Below are 6,926 nucleotides of genomic sequence, written 5' to 3'. Positions count from 1 at the left end.
ACTAGTATTACAGTAGAAAATATGGTTGCCTGCATCTCACTTGCAGGACTGAAAAGTGCAAGACAAACATTTTCCTGCCACGTGATTTGATCTCTGAGTTATTTGTGTATTGATTTGTTTATTCGTTAGTGACTGAAGCATGTTCAGCATCTCTAAACTTTTCTGGCTGTTGAAAGTGATAGCACTCTGGTCGAGATGGATACATCATCGGCACGCAGCGCGACTATGCTGTAAAAAACAAAGGACAACATGCACAGCCCTCGTTCTGTGTAAAAATGCACTTCACAGTTTGTCTGACGATCAAGTGAAGCTTCTGCCGTCCCACTAACATAATCCCCGTAGATATCTTTTAGATTCATAGTCGATATAATGTGTATTTACATGTTTTTCCCGGGATAGTAGTTCCTTGCTGAGCTGCGGCGGAGGGATACGTTCAATTAGTGTAGGTTTGCTGTTACACCTGTGATATTTCTCAAGCTGTGTTCGGAGTTAATTTGGAAATGAATTTGCAGATTTTGTAGGTGGAAAGTTTGGGGGGTGGCACCTGTAAAACCTGCTTCGGCGTCTGGATTATAGTTGTGCAGCGTCACTCCAGCTTTCCCCCGTTTAAGTTAATTTATATGCCTATATGTTGAATACTGCAAAGCACGGTTCGTGTCATTTATGCAAATGTTCTGAAAGGAACAAGAGAGGGTAAAGCTACGGATTTCACTTGAGAGATACTCAAAGGACCGAGCTGAGAATATAATAGCAGTGTATGTGGAACCCATTTCCGTGGTAGCAGATGTGAAAGATACTCTGGAGCCTGGCTGTGTCATCACCAACAGTAACTTCGGGGTAGGTGTATATTATTTACTAATTAACTAATGCAGGCTATGTAAGATAATGTTACTATAAAGGCCACAGCAGTTTATCTAGAGTCTAACAGTGACACTGACTGGTCTTTATAGAAGCGAACGCCTGCTATGCCAACATATTTCCCAAGTGCATATTATGAAACCCAAGAGATGTGTCGATATTGATGATGCAATTAATTAAGTACAACACCTGCTCTGGTAACGGAACAGGACTACCAGCATGTATCCTTCCGCCGCAGCTCAGCAGGGAACTGCATTATTGGAAAACCTGAGGCCTGCATTAGTTAATTAGTCTTGTACCTTTGGAAGAAACCAACACGAATTAGCTTGGTGTTGCAGCCGAAGCTGTATTTGAGCTTAAAACGAACTTCTGAGTACATTTTTTTTTACATAGGAAAAAAGGCTGATTGTTTTCTGCCATTTTACTGTGTAGTCGCGTTCAGCGTGGAGACCTTCTGGGTCGGCGTGGAGAGTAGGAAAATGGACCAAACACTTGACCAACTAGAGCTCAGTAGGCAGGATTCAGAATGTGGCTGTCGTCTTCTTACAGCTAGGTAGCCGAATCCAAGAAAGAAACTGATAAATAAATTTCACCCAAAGTGGAACACAATTTTTACCCTTGGATCTAGACTGTTGATTGAAATCACATTTATTACAGACCATTTGGCTGGGACAACTTTGGCTGAAGCACACAAAATGTAAGTTTGCTACCTCTCCAGAAGGGTTTCTCTAATCATAATCAAAATTGCTCAGTGGGCAGATGGGTCCTCATTGTATCTGTGTGCAGTGTGAGTTGCTTGATGAGATTTTGCTTGGCTTCTGATATATTTAAATTTGCGCACAGTGGCTTGCATTATTTATGGAAGCTGTTTTATAAATGGCTTTTAAACACATTTTGCCGTCATCAGGAAATCAAAGCTGCTGTGTACTTTATGAAAAATTGAGCTTGATGTCAAAACTAGCAGTGTTTCGGAAAACCGAATTTCTCTCTATCTTTCTATATTATCTCATCATGAAAACAAATTTACCATTACATATAATATATTGGAATAGCCTATCACTGTCTCATTCCTTAAAATGGATTTAGAGCCACACACACCGAGAGAGTTATAATTAGTCATCTGATCCACTGTCATAAAATAACGCTACATTGATTTAGTTCAATCTTAAAACACAATTCATTTCTGACCACACAAAAGGTTAACTCCCTGGTTATACTGTAGTAATAAAACCTGATTTGATTTCTAGCAGGTATCATTAAAAACTGTTAAGCAACCCTCTGCTAGTTTATTGCCTGTCTAATTTAATAGATTTGGCACACTGATCACAGGACATGAATGAATAATATATAGACAAAGCATTTAATATGCAGATTTTACAGTGGTCTTAAAGCAGCTAAAGTGAATCGGTATTCTGTCTTTCATTGCTCTCTGCAACTTGGCCTGGTCTAACATTTTCAAAAGGACAGAAAGAGGAGGAGTGAGCGCTGACCTATGCTGTAGACCAGCTGCTTGTAAATAGACACACAGCTGCTGTCCTTCAGAAGAGAGACTTTCTCACCAGTATAATTCATCCATGCTGTTCTTTGATTTACGAAGTGTCGCACGCAGACAGTCGGGGTGGCGCCTTTATCACTACCTTGTCTTGCTAAATGAATTCCAAATGGCACACTGCCCAGTTATTTGTCAGTGCATTTGTTATCGCTGACAACCACAACCCCCCTTTAAACAAATATAAATCTGTGGAAAACAATCGCTGAGCAAGATGCAGCGTAACCTTTTGAAATATCACATTGGCCATCAGTTTCTGTAGCAGATCATTTCCCCCTACACATGAAACATGAAAGTAATGGCAACATAAGTCGTCTTAGAAAATACTCTGCCATCTCTTTCTGTAATGTTGGTAACTTGAAATATGACAGGATAAGTATGCCGGTATCATTAGACCGTGGGAGCTCCTTGGGGGTCCGACGACAAGTACTGCAGCTGTAGTAATAAAAGTAGTACATTTCATATGCCACTTCCACATGAAACAGACTCACATATGACTGCATAATATTTAATATGCAGAAGACTGAAGCTGACACAGTACATTTCATAAAGAAAATGAAGGAATGGCATCTCATTATGTACACACTGTTGAGTACAGTTATAAGGGGTTGATGGGGAGCTGTTCTGCCTGCAGGACTGTAACTGTTTATTGGTTTACAGATGATGTAAGTTAAACATGCACTCGGGAGCAAAACAAACCACAAGAAAACATCTTAACATTAGCTTAGGCTCCCAGTGACAGACAAGCACAGTGAGTAAATGGCACTTTCAAAAGAAAAGCACAAAACTGAATAAAATGGGAACAAAAATTTCAAATCCATTTCATCCTGGGTAAAATAAGCGTAACCAAGCAGTTTGAAAAATTTTGGAATTAAGACATTTATATGGGACATATTCCCATGTTAGGTTATTTCTTAGTTAGATAGATGTTCAGAGATTTGTTGTCTAAGAATGTTTAGTGCAGCAGGATGTCTTCCTCAGGCTGTTAAATGCAAGGATAGTTAAGGCAGAGAAGGGCTGAAGTCAGGGACGAATGTTATTATGACGGTAAAAGTAACCATAATATTTGTCTTAATGTGTAATGTTATGTCAAATTGTTTTAGATACACACCACGAAAACAACAGCCACACACATTATTTTCTTCATGTTTTGTCTACTGCTCTGCTCAGCTGCCAAGCTGGCATATCAGGTGACGTCACGGTTCGACAGCCCAGAAATGATTAATATTGTATAGCAATGCTTGGTTCGGGGTCTTTTCTGTTTCCGGGCTGCTTTGGCAGCCTGGGGGTTGGAAGATCTCTGGACTGGAAGTGTGAATTCTTGCCTGTGACTCTTTGAATAAACCAGCACGGTTATATTTTTTATATACTCAAGTGGTCTGAGTCGTCCCTCGGAGTTCCTGGTTTGAAAGAACCGGATGAGGCTTTATAATGGTTTACAGCCTTTACCCATATGGTCTAGCGGTTAGGATTCCTGGCCCAGGTTCAACTCCCGGTATGGGAACTACATTTGGGGAGGCGACAGTGGTGCGGTGGGTAGAGCAGTTGTCTCCCAACCGGAAGATTGAAGGTTTGAATCTTGGTGCCTCCACATGTTGAAGTGTCCTTGGGCAAGACACTGAATCCCCCCCCTCGTTAACCCCAATGGTTAGTGCCATTGGTTGAGTTGGCGCCACGGATGGCTGCCTCGTTTCTGTACCGGAAACAAATTCCTTATTATTTAAATGATGGACTGGATTACTTTGGTGATTGACCTGACATTTTCTGTAGCACTACCATGAAGTTGTCATTTGTAGTTATGAATGAAATTAGGGCTGTAGCGATTATTCGACTTAATCGACTTAATCGATTATGATAATTAGTCGATTTGCATATTAATCGTCGACTTGTCATATGTAGAAAACAAAAAAAAAAAATTGTAAGACAGGTTTCATGTTTCACACTCCAGAGCAGATGGTGGTCGTAATGCGCCAAAAGCTGGATGCCAACCGCCCTTTAAAAGGACGTAGAAGAAGATTAGTAGGAAGTAGGCAGTAACGCGAGCATGGATACACATAGCACTAGCAGCATCGCGTGTGCGGGGAACGCGAAAAATACCGCGACTGCGGTCACCAAAGGTTTGGCAGTATTTTAAACAGATACCAAACAACATGGTGCTCTGCCAGCTCTGCAAAGCAGAAATGGCGTTTCACAACAGCACCATGCACGATCTCTGAATGATCCAATGTTGACCTAAATGACTAATGATGATAAATAGAATCCACCTGTGTGTAATCAAGTCTCCGTATAAATGCACCTGCACTGTGATAGTCTCAGAGGTCCGTTTAAAGCGCAGAGAGCATCATGAAGAACAAGGAACACACCAGGCAGGTCCGAGATACTGTTGTGGAGAAGTTTAAAGCCGGATTTGGATACAAAAAGATTTCCCAAGCTTTAAACATCCCAAGGAGCACTGTGCAAGCGATAATATTGAAATGGAAGGAGTATCAGACCACTGCAAATCTACCAAGACCTGGCCGTCCCTCTAAACTTTCAGCTCATACAAGGAGAAGACTGATCAGAGATGCAGCCAAGAGGCCCATGATCACTCTGGATGAACTGCAGAGATCTACAGCTGAGGTGGGAGACTCTGTCCATAGGACAACAATCAGTCGTATACTGCACAAATCTGGCCTTTATGGAAGAGTGGCAAGAAGAAAGCCATTTCTTAAAGATATCCATAAAAAGTGTCGTTTAAAGTTTGCCACAAGCCACCTGGGAGACACACCAAACATGTGGAAGAAGGTGCTCTGGTCAGATGAAACCAAAATCGAACTTTTTGGCAACAATGCAAAACGTTATGTTTGGCGTAAAAGAAACACAGCTGATCACCCTGAACACACCATCCCCACTGTCAAACATGGTGGTGGCAGCATCCTGGTTTGGGCCTGCTTTTCTTCAGCAGGGACCGGGAAGATGGTTAAAATTGATGGGAAGATGGATGGAGCCAAATACAGGACTATTCTGGAAGGAAACCTGATGGAGTCTGCAAAAGACCTGAGACTGGGACGGAGATTTGTCTTCCAACAAGACAATGATTCAAAACATAAAGCAAAATCTACAATGGAATGGTTCACAAATAAACATATCCAGGTGTTAGAATGGCCAAGTCAAAGTCCAGACCTGAATCCAATCGAGAATCTGTGGGAAGAACTGAAAACTGCTGTTCACAAACGCTCTCTATCCAACCTCACTGAGCTCGAGCTGTTTTGCAAGGCGGAATGGGCAAAAATTTCAGTCTCTTGATGTGCAAAACTGATAGAGACATACCCCAAGTGACTTACAGCTGTAATCGCAGCAAAAGGTGGCGCTACAAAGTATTAACTTAAGGGGGCTGAATAATTTTGCACGCCCAATTTTTCAGTTTTTTATTTGTTAAAAACGTTTGAAATATCCAATAAATTTCGTTCCACTTCATGATTGTGTCCCACTTGTTGTTGATTCTTCACAAAAAATTACAGTTTTATATCTTTATGTTTGAAGCCTGAAATGTGGCAAAAGGTCACAAAGTTCAAGGGGGCCGAATACTTTCGCAAGGCACTGTATATATAAACGATTATTCGACTAATCGAAAAAATGATCGTTAGATTATTCGACAGAAAAATAATCGTTAGCAACAGCCCTAAATGAAATGTCTCAAACTATTGGATGGATTGTTTGAAACGTGATGCAGGCATACATACATGTGCCTTTCAGAATATATTAACTCCCTATTGCAGCACCATCGTCTGGTCAAATTGTTTGTTCATTTAACCAAATACCTGTACATGCTCGACATGCCTATCAAGCCTCCACTGTACTTTGTGTATAGGGTTATTAAAGTAAGATGGCAAACATGACATCTTATCACCTCACATTACCATATGAGCACTTTAGTTCCGATGTTAGCATTTAGCTCAAAGCGTTGCTGTGCCTAAGTGCAGAGTCGCTAGCGTGGCATTTAACTGTTGTTCAGACAAAATGATTATTTGTAAGGCAACATTTAGGGCAGGGGTGGCCAACCAGTCAGAGACCAAGAGCCACATTTTTTTACTGTGTTACCGCAAAGAGCCACATCATACACATGCGCACACATGAACATCACCCATCCCTTCCTCTCACACACACACTGCTCAGCCAGATTTATTGTAAATGCCACACACCAACATGATAATGACAGAAATGGACTCCTACAGTACTAAGACCACAGGCCAGTCATTTTCAACAATGAACATTGTGTGCACTGTCTCACACACACAAACTCTCAGTTCAACCAAGTCCACAAACAAAAATCTAATAATTTACAATAGCGTTTTTCTTGTACTATGCATGTTGCTTAGTGGGACTTCTGGCATTCCTTGCCTTGAACAATCCTCTTCAAATCTGGCTTGTATTCCGTTGTTGCCACTCGAAGCAATTCTTTCACATGGGTGTCAGTCAGAACAGATCGATGCTTTGATTTCACGTGTTTCAGGGTAGAAAACACAGACTCGCAGACGTA

General features: G+C 41.2%; 1 long non-coding RNA gene across 7 annotated transcripts in view; it reads left to right on the top strand.

The window, feature by feature from the left end:
• The first annotated feature begins 498 nt into the window (after window positions 1–498).
• LOC109959143 (uncharacterized) overlaps window positions 499–6,926 on the top strand; it is a 266,643-nt gene continuing 260,215 nt past the window's right edge. For 2 of the 7 annotated variants that reach the window (XR_002274769.1, XR_002274770.1), the window contains exon 1: window positions 515–837. This is a non-coding gene — a long non-coding RNA (uncharacterized LOC109959143). Of the gene's footprint in view, window positions 838–961; window positions 1,556–6,926 lie in introns of those variants that run through there. The other 5 variants (XR_002274768.1, XR_002274771.1, XR_002274767.1 and 2 more) reach the window with 5 other exon arrangements.

This window comes from Monopterus albus, unplaced genomic scaffold (assembly GCF_001952655.1).
Source record: "Monopterus albus unplaced genomic scaffold, M_albus_1.0 scaffold37.1, whole genome shotgun sequence".
In the NCBI taxonomy this organism is placed as follows: domain Eukaryota; kingdom Metazoa; phylum Chordata; class Actinopteri; order Synbranchiformes; family Synbranchidae; genus Monopterus; species Monopterus albus.
This window is presented reverse-complemented; position numbering and strand designations above follow the sequence as displayed.